This window comes from Bombus huntii, chromosome 1 (genome assembly GCF_024542735.1).
Source record: "Bombus huntii isolate Logan2020A chromosome 1, iyBomHunt1.1, whole genome shotgun sequence".
Taxonomy (NCBI): Eukaryota; Metazoa; Arthropoda; class Insecta; order Hymenoptera; family Apidae; genus Bombus; species Bombus huntii.
Window position 1 is genome coordinate 7,141,822 of NC_066238.1, and position 19,705 is coordinate 7,161,526.

At 39.2% G+C, this 19,705-nt stretch overlaps 1 long non-coding RNA gene across 1 annotated transcript in view; it reads right to left on the minus strand.

The window, feature by feature from the left end:
• The window catches only part of LOC126863471 (uncharacterized), a 48,228-nt gene that overhangs the window by 5,299 nt on the left and 23,224 nt on the right, over positions 1-19,705 (minus strand). The window lies entirely within an intron of this gene.

The following is a 19,705-nucleotide window of genomic DNA, read 5'->3' on the forward strand; positions in this document are numbered from 1 at the left end:
TCCGTTTCAGCACCCTTTAGAAAAACACAATCTCGCGAAGTCTCCCCCTCTCGAGGCGTCCTCGAAAAAAGGAATAAAAGAGAAGAGCCAAACCCCTTCCAAGCCCGCTTCAACTCGTTTTAATAAAATCTCCTTTCTGCGGGGTGCATTCGATTAAAACCAAACGCAGAAGGAAAAAAGCGGCAAAAAGGAGGAAGACCAATAAAGAGGACAGGAAGAAAACGAACGAACCATCAAGAGAAAGAGGAGGGTAGAGAAAATCCCCTCTTCAGGGTGACACGCTAAGCTTACTTAGCCCCACTCGACCACTTGCCAGCTACGATTCTGTTCGAATCGTGCTGTGTTCCTTCCACGACGACGAGTGCTCCCTGCAAGATTTCGAGAGGACACCATTACCATTGAATCAGTTTTTATTAGATTTATATTATATTAACGCTAGAGCGTTGTTTAAATTATTTGGACGGATAGTAAATTTAATAGTTTAACGATCTAGCAAAATGCAGAATTTAGAAGAATCATTTCTTGCATTTCTCGTGACAGAATACGAAAGGTACGAATTTCTGTTTTTTTTTTTGCAGGGAATAAACGTTAAAAATAAATATTAGTAGCTGTGTTACGTACAATGGCATTTAAAACGTGAAATTTGTAGTGTTAAGTTTGAGGATTTGGTAATGTCTGTTTAGGGCTATATTGTGAAATGATTCAAGAATATACGTATTATCTTCTTTGGTGTGTTATTACTTATCTTGAGATAGTTATGTTAAAATCTATTTGACTAGGAAAGTTAACCTTTTTCTAAAAAACTGGAAGAATCTTTTACTTTAGTTGTTAATTAAATAGATGTTTTCTGAAATACAATGTAAATAAATTACTCTTCATAAATTGCAAAAAATAAAGTTCTTAAAATAAGAAAAATACCATAGATTAATTAAAATAATCCCTTATTTCGACCTGTTACTTTTTTTTTATCTCTATCTTAAATAAAACTTGTCTAGATTTGTTTTCTAGTCAGCGAAGGGATCTAGTCAGTTGGAGGGGTAGGGAAACAAGAAATCGTGGAACGTGGGTTGCTGTTGCCTGAAGCAGAGAAACGAGCCTTTCAGCACGGGCCATCTCGTACCCTCTCTCAATTTCGTCCTTCCTCCGCTATTCGAAGGTTTGGGGGTAGAAACAGAGGGGTTGGAGCACACAGAGGGTGGACATATTCGACGAACGTTGTACACGGTGAAAATATCGGTGCGACGCAGGAATTTACTGCCTCTCGTCCAGGAATTTCGTGCATCGCTCGTCGTACAACCCCGTATCTTTCGTTTTTCAACCCCCAAACTTTCCTGTTCTGGCCCTTGCTAGCAAACTATTTCCGTTGCACGGGAATCGCCGGTATTTAATCTCGAAGGAAATCTTCCGTTTCAATTTACTCGTCCAAGTAGGAAGTGGCACGACGTCTGAGTCAGAGGGATGATAAATAGGCTCGTCCCGAAGATCATCCACCCTTATGTGAATATATTCTCTAGAATATACTTCAGGCCTCGCTTGGGACACATCGAGGAAACTGGACTCTGAGCGGTAAAATCTTCGAATATGTAGAATGTGTTTCACTAACCCTCTTTATTTTAGTTACACACAAGATCTGCGTTTTTGATTCGAAAAATGTTGCTTATTACGAATTTGTGTCAGCGAAGCTTATGTCAGCGTTGAAATTAAATTTTGTTAGAATTAAAACCTGTCTTTGTCGAATTTAATTCGTATCACGGCTATGGCTCGATATTATAACGAAAGAGATAAAAGCAGTAAGGCACATTCATCATCATTAAGATTAATAATAGTAAATTGTATATAATTTGTTCATATCTCGCGTCAGTAAATACCTGACATTGACTTAAGCAGCTACTGAAAAAGATCGCAAGGTAAAAGGTGAAGGATGAACGTTCCTCTGACCCGTAGAGAACAGTTGGTTCGGTTAAAACGAGTGGCAATTGTGCTCGTGCTTTATCGAAAATTTAATTCCACTGCTGTTCCATGGACGGAAGAGGAAATTAAGGAGATTTAATGAGAACCGTTTCTCGCTTGCTCGCGCAACGAAATGAAATTGTTTTTCCCGAGCGCCGTGCGTATCTGTCCTGCAACGGGGAAATTCTGCCGTAATAAACGTTCCGCGTATTCATCGATTTTTCCAGAAACGCAGACGAACGTGTCGACCGTTCAAAATGTTATATTGCGTTGCTTCGTGTTTCTTGCGATATTTTTGCATCGTTACAAATTTTCGATGTAAATTCAATAAAAACATCGTGCCTAAAGTTTATAATTCGATGCAATGTTAATCCTTAACCCCTTTATCCGTTATCAACAGATATCAATTACTAATCAACTACCGACAGATACAAATTAACTTCGATTATCAACAGATGCTAATTAACTCACGCAACTATCCACAGATACACACGTACAGTTTCCAGAATTTTCCACTCTTATTAATCAGCAAACTTGCATCCAAGAAAAATCCGAAAATTCAAAACACGCTTTAAATATGTTTGATGGCGGTATGCAAATAAGAAACAGCGCCAAAGATAAAGGTAATAAAACATGTGCTGATTTCATCGAGAGTGGCTGGCTCCTGGGAATGCGGAATAACGCGAGGCACGCGGTTAGCGCAATACCAACATGATATCAAGAGCGTTATAAGAATATATTAATATTGCATGGCTGGCTCCATAAAGGTCCGGCTATTAGAGGCCAAATTTTCCGTTTATAGTTGGCAGGATTCGCGTGACACCGCGATAACAATGAAGTAAATGAGAGGGAGCATAAGCGTAATACGATGCTACTCCCCAGCACCGACAACGTGCCACGTTATGATACTTATTATTACTGTTGTCGTATTCGCGCCGCACCGCGGTTAATGATTATGAGAAATCGTTATTAATTACGTGGCCGTGGTTGGTCTAGCCTTTATCGTTGCTCGACTATCAGGGTCAGACAGGGATAGACTAAGTTCAATTATTTTCGCGGAGGATTCTGGTGCTCGTGGTTGGTCACGTACAGTTACTCGCAGAAGTATCCGAATATTTACCATTGAAAATTTTTATGAATATATCGCGTATATTCTATAAGACATTGTGAAATTTCAATGGCGCTATAACGAGACACGATTGTCACGATTATGTCAATAGAATTTGAAATGATATGGAAAATGTACATACAATAGTTATAAGATATTTACTGCAAATATATGCATGTATTTTAACTATACACAGGGTGGTTGTTAACTGGTGGTACAAGCGGAAAGGGGGTGATTCTACGCGAAAAAAGAAGTCGAAAATATAGAATAAAAATTTTTTTTTAATTTTTCCATCGAGACAACGATCTACAGTGAGATCCGTTATAACGAGACGCGATAAAGTGCACGCGTACCGAGCGAAAATTCAAAGTCGATTTTCTCGAAAAAAAAGCCTCAAACGAAAAATTTTTATTCTATATTTTCGACTTCGTTTTTCGCGTAGAATCACCCCCTTTCCGCTTGTACCACCAGTTACCAACCACCCTATATAATTGATAAGCGTTAAAGATGCCGTAAATATTAAAGTTTATTGATACAATGTATAGATAATTAATAATAAGATAATTAATATAATGGATTGATTAAGCAATTTTGCGGTCTCTGCAAAATATACATGTAGATATTTTGTATCAAATGTCTTGTGATTTCTATATTATATACTTTCAGGTTTAGGTTCAAACTTTACCAATATAATCATGATAATCGAATATCATGATACTGCTAATGATATGTCCAAATATTTAATACAACACACACGTTATATTTATAAAATCTGTGTACAAGCGTTCGAATACTTTCTCGAGGCACTTCAGGTTATTAGGTTATTTATTTACTCTGAAGCTCGGATCACGGTTTGCGATATCCGGAAGAAAAATGACCCCGGAACGTTTCCAATTTCCTTTCGCGCTTCGTTCCCGATCGAATGCCTCGATAAGTGGGGGAAGACAGGTAGGAGATCGACGAATGTTCACTGCAAACGGAGAATACGTGCGTGTACATTGTTTAATAGTATGATTAATAATTTTGTTACTTGAAATAGGTAGACTAAGTTGGGCTTGGATACCGGGAATTGTTGTTGCGAGAATAGGGAAGCTTTGCGTGTACCATTTGTCGAAGAGTTGCGCATGGTATTGAATTTTGCAGGTAGAATAGCTTGAATAAGACTTCTCTCGTCTTTTGGTTGGAATAAATGCTCATCGTGTACTTTGTTATAATCGTAAATTCCAACTTGAATTTTCCTCCTTTCTATTTCATTTTTTATTTTTTCCTGCCACTCACTTTCAAATGAACAACCTAACTCATCTAACGAAGAACGAAAGAAAATATCCAAGTTTTTTTGTACGATGTTCTTTTAAATTTTATTGGTCACGCGATCTAGAAAATACTTACTTACTTTTCTCGGAACACGAAGCACGTTAAGAAAACGATGTATTCCACACCTCTTTCCAAAATGCTGTCGTTGTTCATTCGAAGGACACAATGGCGAACGAAGGAAGCCTTTATTCCCCTTTTCTTTAGCTTTGTCCCTTCGTGTCGCGTAGGGTAAAATCGACGTAGACGTATACGCGTGTGTCGAATAATTTACGAGCCACGGTCCGATCCGATTTAGGTCCTGATTCCGGGCACCGCCCGGTGGGACGCCACGAAGAGATTGCACGCTGCTGGGATGAAATTAGGCCCGACGCGTGTCCGCACGGTCCGATACCAATCGCTAGCGACACGCTAGTCGCTCGTGTCTACTAATCTACTCGAGCTATCTTAACGAACGAGGACTATCCAATTGCCAGTGGATTTGCTTGAGGAGAGATCGAACTTCGAGTTTAAGGGATAAAGCGTGTTTTAACTCGAAGATGAGAAAGTCAAGATTGTTTTATATACATATAGGTCTAGGAAAGGAAAAATTTTTAGACGGCGGTAGAAAAGAGAAGATCTTTGTAGTGGCTATAAGAATTATTTGCACATCATTGCATTTTTATTATAACATTTATATCGTAATCAATTATGTCCAAGCATATTATGTTTCATATCATTTGGTAATATCTTCGTGTAGTTATCTGTACAGATATTTTTCGAAGCTACCGTAGATATACAGCTATTTTTGCACATAATTAGAAGAATGTCTCCAAAAATTCTTTTACTTTAACATCACCCATCGCTATGGAAACAAATTTTTATTTCCATTTAAAAAATCGAACGGTGCCCGTTAAATTCCTATTTCTGAACGATACTGTAAATCTATTACTTTGAATTATTACGCGTGTTATTACTTGCTTCGACAACGAAGATGAATAAATCACTGTAGCAAATGTAGGTATAAATAAATGAAACACTAAATACGTACGTACGTAACGAACGTATGTAATCGAGTATCGAAAGTACATATATCAATTCCTATCTCTATGAAATTCAAGTTTTAACCCGTTAAGGATCGTTAATTCCACCGTATCCACAGGTAAAAGAGAAAAGAGAAAAAAGAAATATGGTAGCGGAACATCGTATCTCAATTATCGAGCACGGACGATTAAGATAACCGATAAAACGGGAGGAGGCGGATAGGAAAGAAAGTCCGAAGAATTCGATTAATTGCATAATGGGAGACCGTGGCGGGAATGAAATTCGCGTTATTGAAACTTTATCGCGCATAATTGGTGGTGGTGGCTGGCGCAGCGCGGAGTCACTTAAGTTGCATCCACAGGTAGTTGATTTCGCTCGGGGTGGTCGCGTTCCGCAGGCTGCAGTCGCGAGAGAACCAACGGTTGAAAGAGGGAGAGGAGTACACGGAACAGATGGCAACTAGTGGTTGAATACGACGCCGAGAGATCTCAAAAAATTTCAAACCCGGCGGTGGCTTCGTCGACGAGCGGCCGCTTTAATTAAATTCTTCGAGCCACTTCTTTCGCCGGATTTAAAAAACATTTGCTCCATCGCCCCGTTGTACTCTACGTCCTTACCCCCCTCAGCCCTTTCTCTTTCTGCTTCGCCTTTCTTTTTCGAATAGTACAAATATCCGTGCTCGTTATCATGAAATTAGCGTAGTAGAATCTTTAATGAATTTCGAAGAAAAATATTCGTATTCTGGAAACTGAAATACACGGTGGAACGATGGATTTACGTTATGGATAATATCCTCTTTTCGTAAACGTGGAACTATCGGTGTATCGTTTGTTTTATGGCAGACAATTCGTTTTCTTTCGCTCTTCTCCTCTCCGTCAATTCTTGCCTTAACCTTTCCTTAACCTTTCAAGCGACCACGTTGAAAACGGCGCTTTTATGAACGAACGTATGCTGTCTTTGAACAGAGCAACGTTTCGAGTAATTATAACTTTCTATTTGTTTACGATGCGTGATAGATCGAATATATTTATTTTTATCGAGCCCGTAAATTATTCTCTTATCTCGACTCTTAATCCTTCGAGCGATCAAAGTGACACCTCTATGAACGTGTTATCCTTAAACAGAGCTACATTTCGAGTAATTAACCCTGGTGGTAAGCGTGTGGCTACATACGAGGAATACCATTGGCCAAACAGACGCAAGTGGTAACATTACACCAAGCCAGGCTCTAGTAAATACCGTTTAAACGGAATCCGGCCGAATTGTTGTTAAGCAATTTGCAACGAAAACATAGAGCGTTCGAGCGTGTGGTTTTACAAAGGAGCCAGCATGCAAATGTCCTGGCGCGAATTACGGATACGGGAACGACACGTTACCCTCTCCTTTCTATACCTTTCCAACTTCTCTGTGTGTACGTATGCGTTGCGAATAATTCAAGCAAACCGAGAAACATAAATATGTCGTTTGAGCACGACTAATGTGTACGCGCTTAAACGGATTTGCCACTTAGATTTATCGCATGGAACGATTTAAACGGATCGCGCAGCACGCTCCAGTAGAAGGTCAATGCAAGAATAACGCGTCCAAGATTAATAAATCTATAGTATCGTGAACACACACACCGGTTGTCGATTTAATCCCCAGCCACGTGAATCCCTTCCACGACCTTATAACGCGTCGCTTTGTTCCATCCCATTCGCACATCGTACCTTTTCCATCCATGGTTCCTAAGTACCTTTCCAGACATCGATTTTTGTTCTCCTTTTTCATATATTATTAGCGCAGAGGTCCACGAAGGTATTCGAACACCTACAGATACCTTACCATGTTAAATTTGCAGAGCCGACAGGTCACTATTTGTGCTTATCAGATAATTTCAGAATGGGAGATTTAAAAGATGATATTCAATTGTCATAAAGATGTTCTTCGGGATAAAAAAGATCTTAAATCTATTCTCAAACTTATTCTCTGAGAAACAAATAATGGAAAATATATGAAACTGAATATTTTCAGATTATGATTATTATACACTACTACCCGCGAAGCAAAAAGAAAGAAACGAAGCTGAATGAAACAACATTATCTAAGACCATCCAAGAACTACGTTACGTGTCAAACGCAAAATGCGTACACCTTCGAGTTATGTAAGATTAAATGAGTAGGCTGAAAATTTTCTAAGGATGATTTGTGACGAAACGCGGTTTCCACGTCAAAGGTTTCCAATAATAGACCCCGAGAAGGCATCTCGTTACATCACAGATTACCAAGTTTAGTTTTTAATAAAAAACATAACGCTTGTACGAAGTCTCGCGGAGCTTCGGCTTACGAAAAGACGTAGTACTACGTCTTCGATCGATCGCGAACGTTGTATCGGTCCCTCGAAGCTGCAGCGAATGTTTCGTGGAAGTTGGAAAAATGGAAAAATCGATGACGAGTTTACGGCGCGTCGAGCAAAGGCCGCGTTGGTTTCAATCGCAGATCTGGACGTTTCTTTCTCGCAACGAAACAGGATCAAAGGGGGCCGGCTCTGGAAACGAAACGCGCGTGCTCTCGCGTAATTGACTCTCCTCTTTCTTTCATCTCTTTCCTCATATGTATACGTGCGCGTTCGTGGCCCGATTTTTCGTTCTTTCGTGTTTCTTGCTTGAAATTGTTCGCGCGGAAAGCGAAACTCCCTGACAATGCTTACCATCACCTCTGCTAGTATTCCTCGTTGAAAAACGGGCTTCGTTTCTTAGTTGTTTCCGTTTCGCTTTGTCGCACGCGTGCATCTAAAATCGGTGTAAAGAGCACGAGTTGAAAAAGAGGAACCCAGTCTGTATAAATGTTGGAAAATAATCGTTCTTCTCTTTCTCTGTCTTTGGACCTTTGTTCGTTGAGAAAATGGGATGCAGTATCTCTGCATGTAACATAGATTTCGACACGTAAAAAAGCGTTGTGTCAAACCTTTTTTGTTTTGAAAACTATATAATTTACATATAGAATGTTTCGTTAATACATTGTATGCAGTATGATCTCGTAGATAACGTAGGAAACTTTTGGCCAATATATTGGGTTGCCAACTAAGTGATTGCGGATTTTGTGATTAGGTGGTAATGACAAAATCCGTAATCACTTAGTTGCCTACCCAATATAACATTCTAATAGATTTCTATGAATTTGAGTGGAATTTAATGGAGAGTATTACACGTGTTTAACATCGAAGGAGTATTTGAGATACGGACGGTAGTTGGTGGGTAATTATTTACACAGGAAGCTGCCGAAAGTAACTCCTTAAATAAAAAAATAAAACGGAGGGAACGGACGAAGCACCGTTGCACGGTTCGTGTGACTTCAATCACGGTCCCTTTGAGGACACACAATTTGCTTGCTTCGGCCAGCACTGAGATCAAAGCATCTCCGTCATGCGTCGAACCGTGCTTATTTTCTTCCTCAAATTCCTCTTCGCTTCATCCTCGAGTTTTCTCTCCCGTACGCATACCGTTCCAAAAAGAAAGAAAAAGAAATGATAAAAAACAAAACCGGATTGAGCGAGAACAAAATGATTTCACCAAATATATCCAGTTTCGTTACAATCGTCTAAATAAAAGAAAAAAAAAAACGAATCTCTCTGACCAGAGTGACTTCGCTTCAAGTTTATATTTGTTCAAGTCAAATTTACTCGAAATAGACCGGCTCTAAAAGTTGGCATTAAACGTCAAGACATCATCTGACGTTTATGCGTGCTTCATCAGAGTATACAAAAGTTAAGTAGATAAAATGAATTTTTAACAAATGGCTGGCATGGAACAAAATTTTTCTTGAAAATGTCTGGAAACATTGACAATTTGGAAAATATAATTTCGATGTACGACAACGTATTAATATTCTCGTTAGTTGATGCTCAATTAAGATCCATTAAAAAGGGGAAAGGTTCAAACATAAAGATTAAACGTAAGAAAAAAAGAAAACAAAGAAAATACTCGGCATCTGTTTCCCACAAGCATTTTCCTATTCCTCGAGTTTTCCCATTCTCAAAGACTTCTCATTCGATAACTCGTATCTTTTCTATTCGTTATCCTCTTTCTTTTCATCTTCGGCTCGTTTCGAGTCTCTCGTTTGCTTTTGTTCCAAATTCAATTACGCGTCGCCGACAAAGGAACGAGGTCCCGAGTTCCGCGAACGATCGATTAGGAGGGTTATGCAATTTTCAGAACGAGATCACGGAGTTCCTCGAGTAGGAGAAACTGTGCGACCGAACGTCGCGCGTTCTCGCTTCGCTCTTCCATTTCCTCTTCCCGTCTTTCCTGTTCCTTTCCGTTTCCTCCTTTTCGCTGCGATATTTATGGTACACCCCTTAACGCGACTCCCTTTCAGGGGAAAACGAAATTCTGGCACGCGGAATGCGTTTGTCGAACGAGTTTTCTCCATTTCTTTGAACGAATGTGTCGCCACGCTCTTCTCTTCCCTTCTCTTCTCTTCACGACGATTTACTCGAAAAAGGAATTTTCCTCCATTTCTCTTGCCGTATTTCAATTGCTACTTGTGGTTAAAAGTATTCGTCGTTTGATGAGAAGTTGTAGCAATTTTGTCGAGACACCTGGTCGAGGTAAGTGAGATGGTATGGAAGAAGAAACAGATTTATTTGAGCCATTGTGGCTATCGTATTATTATATTTTCTATTCTTTAAAGATGCTCAAACATTGTCCATCTTTTAGTTTCAAATATGTTGTTATCGATGGTTATGAATTTCAATCAGTATGGAGTTCTGCCGAACGTTTATGAAAATTATATTCGTATAATTATCATTGTCTGCTATTTCCATAGAAAATAACAATATAAATAGGAGTGTAATTTTTTTCAATAAAAGTATACGAAGCCTTTTAAATACGAGTCTCCAATAACAAAATAATTTACATTTAAATTAAAATATAAAAAATACATTCCGTAGAATATTACAGGTTTTATTAAAGCGAAATTGCGAAGTAATTGAAGCAACAGGAAACCGAAGCGAGTCTTCTCTCTGACAGTTTCCATTTTCGCTATCTCTGTCTTCCTTGTTCCACGTCATTTATGTTGTTTCAGCGTTGCAACCCGTGATAAAGTAATCCCCGGTGCTCTTTGGCCGTGTGTTCCCGTCGAAAGTTCAAACTTTCGTCGAACGAACGATCGATCGATCAGGAAAGGCATAAATTAATGGCTTCCTCCCTCCTGTACCGCAGCGAAAATCAAGGATAAAGGAAGGGGAAGATTCCGGATACGCCGACTTTTATGAGGCAGCCCGAAACTCCCGGCCCTATCAACGAGAAGAAAGAAATAGAAAGGGCAAGCCTGAGGGTAGAAAGGGGGAAGAGTCATTACGGATGACCTGACGCGCCTCACTCTGCCATTAATATTTTTTTTACGCAAGATATTCGTGTGTCGTACTCTACTTCAAGTGAATGATAAACAGAATTAAAGATAAAACTGTTTTTGCCTTGTAAAAATTATTTTTATTTTTATTTCTATATTATTTTGCTACTATTAAATATACGAAAGGAAGTCGAACCAGCAGATTGTTTCTTCGAAGAAAAATAACATAAAGTTATTTGTTCGATGATTCGAGTTTTCCGCGCTTTTGGACGAGATTCAAATTCATTTTCCTTCGATGCGAGTCGCAGCAAACAAGTTTCGAAGGTTTCCATTTCTAACATTCGTGTTTCCTCGACATCGCGCGAAACGTTAAGAAAGACGAGATTAACCGATTGTAGCTAATTCTGTTTTTCAGATTAACGAAAAATGATTGGGCAAATCTCGACTGTGGATAACCCGAGAGAAATATTTGTACATATCGTGCGTTTCGAAGGGATGAAAACAGTTGTATATATATATTATCTTCAATTACCCGTCTGGTTCGTGCGTTAAGAGAAAAAACAAGAATCAGATATTTTTTGTAGGATTTTTTAAATTTTATCGATCACACGGAGGATTGACCAATCGAGATACGTTACAAATGCCTGTGTATCTCGACGCGAACGTGTAAAATCTGCGAATAAACGCGGAAGAACGCGGCAAGGACGAGAGCGAAGGGGTGGATGGGTCATAAATCGAGCATCGATTGCGTTTCTTTCGATGGGACGGTGAGCGAAACGAAATCTCGATCCCCCAGCTGCGTCGAAGATCGTAAATCTGTCCTGTATCACGATAAAGCGTCCGTGGATACGTCAGCAGCGTGTTCCTATTGTTTTAGAATCCCTCGTACCCTTGCAACAGTTGGCACGCACTTGCAGGAGGGTGAAAACAGGGGATGCGACCGTTTCGTGACGGGAAAGCAACCCTACTTTGTGAAAGATAATTTCGAGGCTGCGATAATCTGTAACGCGGGGCATAAATTTTCTTCAGCTTCGCGCAACGAATCCGACTGCCCTAACCACTTGTTCCACGATAACGTGGTCTCTCCTTTCTGTTTTCAAATTGTTCTCGATTCTGTTTTCTTTTTACCTTTTTATCAAGTGACACGAAAATAAGAAAATTATTAGAAACGAACTTGCTGATAAAAATGTTCAGATATATGAAGTTTTCATGAGAAAAGGGACGAACATTTAGAGAGAACAATTGTTCGTATGTTATTCAAACAAATGACTCGTTTTTCAATTTTGTACAGTCTCGAAGTATTGATTTAGTGGTGGTTTGTTGGAATATCTATTTTGGTAAAAAATGTAATTTCACGTTAAATATAGGAAGACATCGTATAATATCGAAAAATATACGCAAAATATATATTATAATATATGTATTAAGAGATAGATTATGTTAAGCTGAAATGCTATGAATATCGTTGAAATTTCCCCTATATTTTTTACTTTATGTATTTGTGTAGACTGTCTATCGTATTACGCTTTTTATCGCGGGAATTTATGATGTTTTATTGCGAGTGATTCGAAAGAGACAAGCGATAGAAGATACGAATTGATTTTCTGGCGAGGGAGGAAGACGGGCAAAGAGGAAGCTGAATTCCTCGCGTTCGAAACGGCGATTGAATTGCTTCTCAAATTGTTAGGCGTTCCTCTCTGTTTCGAGAGTTCCGATATACGACGATGCTTATTGTACCGTCATTATTCGGTATCCGGTTCGAGGACGTATTTATTCACTATGAAAGGAGTTTTTATGGTTGCATAAAATTTGGAATTATTCCACAACCGACTTCCGAATTTTTACGAATTCTCTTCAAATAGAATAGGATACTTATGAAAAGAGTATTTCATCGTTGAATTTTGTAAGTAAATATATTGTACAAATAAATGTTTTATAAATAGATATAAATAGGTCTTTATAGAGAATTATAGATAAATTCGTAAACGAATGAAACACTAGATATTAGTCGATATTTTTTTAATTAAAAAATTCCACAAGTTATCACGATAATTTATTTTATCGTTCTTTTTTCTTTTTAATTTCTAACTGTGACAAGCACCGACTCTTTTTAGTCGAAAGCAGAGATACTGCAGGCAGATTGCTTCGACCAGTTGCGCATTCGGTGCACCTTTGCGTTTCAACCCCTTCAGCTCGAAGCTCGAAATATTCCCCGCAGCATGTTACTTTCAGAGCAATCCCCTCGGTATACGTTTAAATATTACTTCATGCCATCATTATTAATCGCGTTACTATCTCGCAATTTTTCTTACTTCCACTGCAAAAACAATTTCGAAGGGGAAATTTCATTTCAATATTATAAATAAATGATCACGCGGAAACCCCAAAATAAACAGCTACTATTAAAGTACAAATACCACGTAATCTTCTTCATTATTTTGTATCTAACATACAACGTGTTCAGTTTAAACGTATAATATACTATCGCGTTTGTAATTAGTGTGAATATGAACAATTTTGGAATATCTATATCTGCGAAATTCTGCATTTAAGAATCTTTGGAGTTTTTAAATCGATAAAATTTTGGAGCTTCAATTCGAATATTTGAAATTTCGAATGTTTGAAATATTTGAACTCCGTTTTCTTTTTTATTTTTCAGTGAAAAAATTTACGAATTTGGAGTCAGTGATAGTTAAACAAACTGGACGACAATTACACAATTTTATTACTTTTTATATTTATTGTCATTTATGCCAAAGGAAACTCGAAAGATACTTCGATTCTCCACAACTCGTTCCTATTCTTCGCTACAGACGAACAGAGTCGATATTTCTCTGCTGAAACGTGGTTTTATCTCGAATGTATTAAACGTAGGTGAAAAGTCGAGATACAATACTCGCAACGAGGGTAGAATGTTGGAAGCGCAGGCCTCCAACAAGCGTCGAACGCGTTATTGAGTAATCTCACACGGCACGGACTTTATTTCGACGTTTCGCCACCGGGTGCCGGGGCCAAGAGGGCAGGATGCCAAGGGATCGGCGTAAGAAGGATCAGATAAAGTTCCAGATATGTTCGAGCTCCGCCTACGTAACTAGAAAATTCACTTTGGCCCTCGAGAATCGCGAATCGACCGACCTCGTCGACTGAACTTCCAAGTGTACGTCACTGCGAACATTTGCAGTTAAGCCGACAGAATGACAATCTGATAGACCAGATTCCGAGTTTCAAACATCTCGCTTTTATCTATGCTCGACCTTGGTCGTCCATGGGATCCAAATAATCAAAATTTCAGATATTCGAATATTCAAATATTGTGTAGTCTACAAATATTTTGAAATATATTCAAACTTTTAAAGTTTCAATTATTCAAAATTTCAAAGTTCCAAATGTTCAAAATTTCGAATTTGTAGGATTTGAAACATTAAAAATTTCAAATACGCGAGTATTACGAATATTCGAAATTTCGAAGTTACAAACATTTAGAAATTCAAAGTTTCGAATCGAACATCTTCGTTTGTTGTAGCATTTCGATCTTATTAGCAGGAATTGTTCGTTTTACGATCATTTCGTATAACATACCCTGGTGCACGCTTTACGCTTTACACAAGCTTTTTTTAAAGAACATTTCATTTTCATTCCTCTGGCTCACTTTCAAAAAGAGCAAAGGTTTTGTTGGCGATGGCGCTCCGAAAGCCCTGTTACTAAGAGCCAGGATTTAGATTACGAAAGCAGTTTTCGTTGGGACGAGCCCGGGATAGTGCGATCGATCCCGGAGACACGATTGACGTTACGCAATACTCGACGGAATCGAGTTGGGGAATGAAGTGGAACGAACCGATTGTCCCCGCGATTGCTGGCAGATTAGGAATTTCAAGGCATGTCGTGCTCAGCAGAAACAGAGCGCCCCTGCTGTTCCATGCTCCGCGGTAATGAACTGTTGTCCGCGTAAAAATATGGCATCAGGGAAAAGGAACTTCGATACCCTACACCCTAATTCAACGTAATTTTCCGTCAGTATATGGCTGTTCCATGAACCAGATATGAGGGTGCACATGTTGCTTCCTGTGAGAGAAACCACGTGTTTAAATTTGCATATTTTTATACAAAAATTTGTGAATTTCTGCTATGAAAATTTATTTTATAAATATATACAGGCCAGCTTTTACATTTACGAATTCTACTTTTAAACGAAAACTTTATATACTTTTGTATAAGCTCGTCGATTTACAAGCGTTTTTTACAATCTTCCAGTGATCGTAATTTTGAAAATTCTCGCAGAACTTGTTACCATGTTTGTTACCATTGTCTTACAACTTGTCTCGCAACACCATCTTCGTCAATAGATATTCCACTGAGATTTAATTTGAAATTGAATATTAAATTAAAAATTTCTATCAAAATAAATCCAACATCTTCCCTTTCAGAAAGAAATGAAGGAAACAGTCGTGGCATTAAACAGAAATCAAAATGAGTTTGGGGGACTCGTGGAAGGAAATGTCTTCCATTTTGTGGCATTATCTTTGATAAATTTCTTTCTGACGATCGCAAAAAGTCAGCATTTTAAAGTTTTTAAGGTATATCCTTGGCGATCAGCGCCAAACAGTGTGGCCAGCCATTCAAGCTAACCGTGGCCAAGGCAGCTTAATTTTGGCGATCGATTAGAGGAGAATCGCCCGTTAGGCGATTAGAATGGTGTAGGAGGAAAAGTGGAGGGACATTATCGCTAATGGCGCGTATAATTCGCCGCCACGGACTTGACATTTCGAATAATTTTTAATCTTCTTATACACCAAGAAGCATCAACTGTTCTTGATTATAGAAAAATAAATAAAAGAGTTACTAAAAAGATTTTAATAGCGAAGATAAAACGAAACGATTCTTACTTCGTGTATCTAGATATTAGGTGTTCTCCATTAGCTTCGTATCCATTAACCATTTATCAACTTTACGTATCTTTATACGTTTATATCGTTGACCTAAAATTATTTTATGAGATAACAGAAAAACGTAAGAAAATATTAGACGACCTTCAAAATGTTATTCAGATATGAAATATAGAAATTTAACGATCGAATAAAATTTCGAAATTAACAGAAGACAAAATGACAATATCTTGAACAAAAAGATAACAAATTTATATAAGGAAATTTTCTGTATAAAAAGCGATTCGAATTGATTAGGGTATTGATACGGTGCACGTGCGACGGCAGGTGCGAATGACGAAAAAAAAACAGAGCGGTTGGCGGGTCAATAAACAAGATTAGCTCATGCAGACGCGCGTAGGTGTAACACGCAGTGTGAACGCACACCAGCTGGATAAATCACGGGTCGAAGGTAAGTGGCGTGGCCCGCGCCATCGTTTAATTAGCGATTGATTAGAGATAACGGCGGAAAGATGAATGCCACGCGAGATAAAGCTCAAATTCGACGCGGTTATTCGCGTTTCGAATTAATACGATCCAGTTAAATGAAATAGACCTAAATTAAGTACTATTAACGAGCAGATGTGTTTACATGTTTGGCTATTAACACACTGTAGACGAGATGCTTTATCTTTGTTTTGTTAAGAATTTTTAACGAGAAAAATATTCGCATTTTTTGTCCAAATTGTGATAGAAACAATAAAAGGCAATCGATTGAATCTAACAAATTTTGAAGATAAAAGATACAAATTTATGCACGTAGTCTCGAAGTTTTAATTTTTTTTTTAATGAAACATTCAACATGAAAATAATTTATAATGATTGAAAAACCACAAGTAATTTAAAGATACTTGAAGCAAAGAAAATAAATGAGATGTCTGATCTGCAAGGAACAGGGATCGTGTGCATTGTACAGGATAGAGTGATATTTTTCATTATTTTCTTTTCCTCTGAAAGCTATTTGCATTAGGAGTTTTGAAGCGTGTAGTTAGGATTGTATTATGCCAGAGAGGGTGAGCAAGGGCTTGACTGTTCTATTTACCAATGCAAAGGGATTGATAGGGTCGTGTAAGAATAGAAGCACTTGTGTTGATTGCTTTAGAATGCTTTACGAGCAGCGATGGAATAGCTCCAATTGTTTCTACTATATTGAACGATATCTACCAAAAGTAGTTTCTGTTCTTTAACTAAAAGATCTAAATAAAAAATGTCTTGAATTAGTATTTTACGACGCTTTTCGCAATATGTTACTAATACTACTTAATTCTGTTGCATAATCAATTTTTTCTAGTTTCTGAAAAAAGAAAAAATACATATACAGGGTAGTTGGTAACTGGTGGTACAAGCGGAAAGGGGGTGATTCTACGCGAGAAAAGAAGTCGAAAATATAGAATAAAAATTTTTCGTTCGAGGCTTTGTTTTCGAGAAAATCGACTTTGAATTTTCGCTCGGTACGCGTGCACTTTGTCATGTCTCGTTATAACGGATCTCACTGTAGATCGTTGTCTCAATGGAAAAATTAAAAAAAAAATTAAAAAAAAATTTTTTATTCTATATTTTCGACTTCTTTTTTCGCGTAGAATCACCCCCTTTCCGCTTGTACCACCAGTTACCAACCACCCTGTATATGCCATTGATTATGAAAGCGGTTTAAATCGTGTATTTTTCGTTTATTTTTCGAGATATTTAACGGTTTGTGTTCAGCGAATAAACTCCGTTCTGTTTAACGACGCAACAACTTATTCAATCCAACGGCTCAATTGCTCCTACTTTGCAAACATGGTTTCAGATTATTGCAATGTAAATAGACGAGTTCACGATAGATACGTATCCTAGGGTCGATCTTGCAAATCGAGATGCATCAGCTGTTGCGGCACGGTTTCGTCATATGGCACGGTTATTACGCGACACCATTTAGAAAGTTTGCGCGCTGCTGGAAGAGCGACAATAGTCGGTAAATAGGACACGGGCAACGAGGAGAGTTCCGTTGAAACACGCGGCGAAACATCTGTCCGCAAAACACGAACCAATCTCGATATTGTCGTGGGTGATCGACGCCCCGAACTCCTTCGTTCCGGCAGAAATTGTAGCCGATAGTTTACGAGCCTTTGGCCACAGGTGATACGAAGAACATTGTTGATAACGTCAAAGACAGATGTGTGTAGGAACTATGTATGTACTTTATTTTTGAACTCTTGTTATCAGATTGCGAATGTTTATTCATTTACGAGAGATTTAAAGAATTTGCAAAACGAAAAATCCCATTTTCCTCGATATCGAAAGATTTCCAACTATTCGTATCATATTTCTATAATTTTTTAAATAGTACAATTGAAAGTAACTGTTATCATTTATCGTATTACGTAAGAAAGAACGATACTATGTAACATGTAACGAATTAACACAATGTCTAAAGTCAAGGTTTACAACTCAGAGCTTAATCTCTCCACCTATACCTAATACTGCCCCTCTAATTTCCAAATTTCGCGAAATCGCATATCGTCCTCCATCTCAGGAAATCCATTGTACTCCGCAAACAAGATCTTATCGCAAACCTTCTATACACAATTGTGTTTGACCATTGATCGGACCTGTGGAATCGATAAGAAACGAAAGAAAGACCACTTCGAATTTCCATTCGCCGAAGGTTGATAACCTCTTGTTCCCAAAACCGGTTTAACGGGGAGGTGCCATGTACCGGTTTCGATTGGTCTGTATCCCATTTACGAAAACTCGAGCCGTAAGAGCGACGAAAGACGTTGGCGTGGGTCAGTAGACGGGACAGGAAGGCCAGCGTGATATTCGATACGAGGTATCGCGTGCGCGGGGTGGCTGGTGCCACCCTAACGTGGCACGTGGGGTGCTACCAGGTGTTGCCTAGACGTCGGGTCGATGCTGATCGGTAGCGCATGCGTGGCCATCCCCATTCCGCTTCGCTGTCCCCACTATCAGCTCAGCTAACCCTCGCGCGGACCTTCGTTCTCCCACCACTTTAGCCGACATTCTCATTTCTGGCTCCTCCACCCTCGACTTTCTCCCCCTTTTTGCGGAATAGGGGAGATAGAGGCTACCCTCTCCTATTCGAGATCTCACCCCAACGTGTGCCAGCTACCCTTCACCCCTCGCACCGTCCCTTCTACACGCTGCACTAACACCATCAACCCGCTACCAACAAGTTCGCGTCGCGTATCGGGCGACATAGCGTCACCACTATGCAGCCAATCTTCCATAGGAATTACCATCGGCCTCCCCCTTGGGAGTTTACACACTCGTCGTGACGCGAGGAACGAGGCCGGTGCCCGTGGCAGCCCGGCCAGCTGTTCTCTCTTCCGCTCTTTCTCTTTCTCTGTCTCTGTCTCTCTCTCTCTCTCTCTCTCTCTCTTTCTCTCTATCTTTCCTCTATGTCTACATTCGACACGGCGCGGCGGCCTCGACACCGACCACTTGCACACGCATCCCTCGCGGACGGTTTCGGTGCACGGTTTCTTTTTTTCTTTCTCTTTTTTGCTCGGGTTCACTAACCTCCACCGTGACACACGGTCGGTTTCGAACGAGCTTCCGTTTCGGTGGATTTACGGGCTGGGGGGAAATTAAGCCTCGATCGAACGTGAATTAATTTGATATGTTTTAGTTATAAGTTGCTTGGGGACGGCCTCGAGGTTTTTGGAACGTGCAACTAGGAAGGTATATAAGCATCGTTTATGAGAAAGTTAGAGAAAGCATGGAATACTAACAGCGTGGTTCATACTTCTGTTTAGACTAGCTATGATTTGGGCTAACCAAAGTTGCAGGCTACTATAAGCATACGATGGCGGCAGACTGCCATAAATCCAAGTTTGCACAATGTGTGCGTACGCGGGAAAGAGAGAGTCGATCTGTTGGCGTACACCCTCGTCGGGGCGCAATAGCGTCGATCAACAGGGTTTTCCTCGAACTCCAGACATTTTTCCTTATTAACCCAATCTCTGCATGAAATATCTACCACGTCTCGTTCTTCCGAAATTTCTCTAACATACAATCTTTTCGAGTAATCATCTCCTAATTGTTATAAAATTCCACG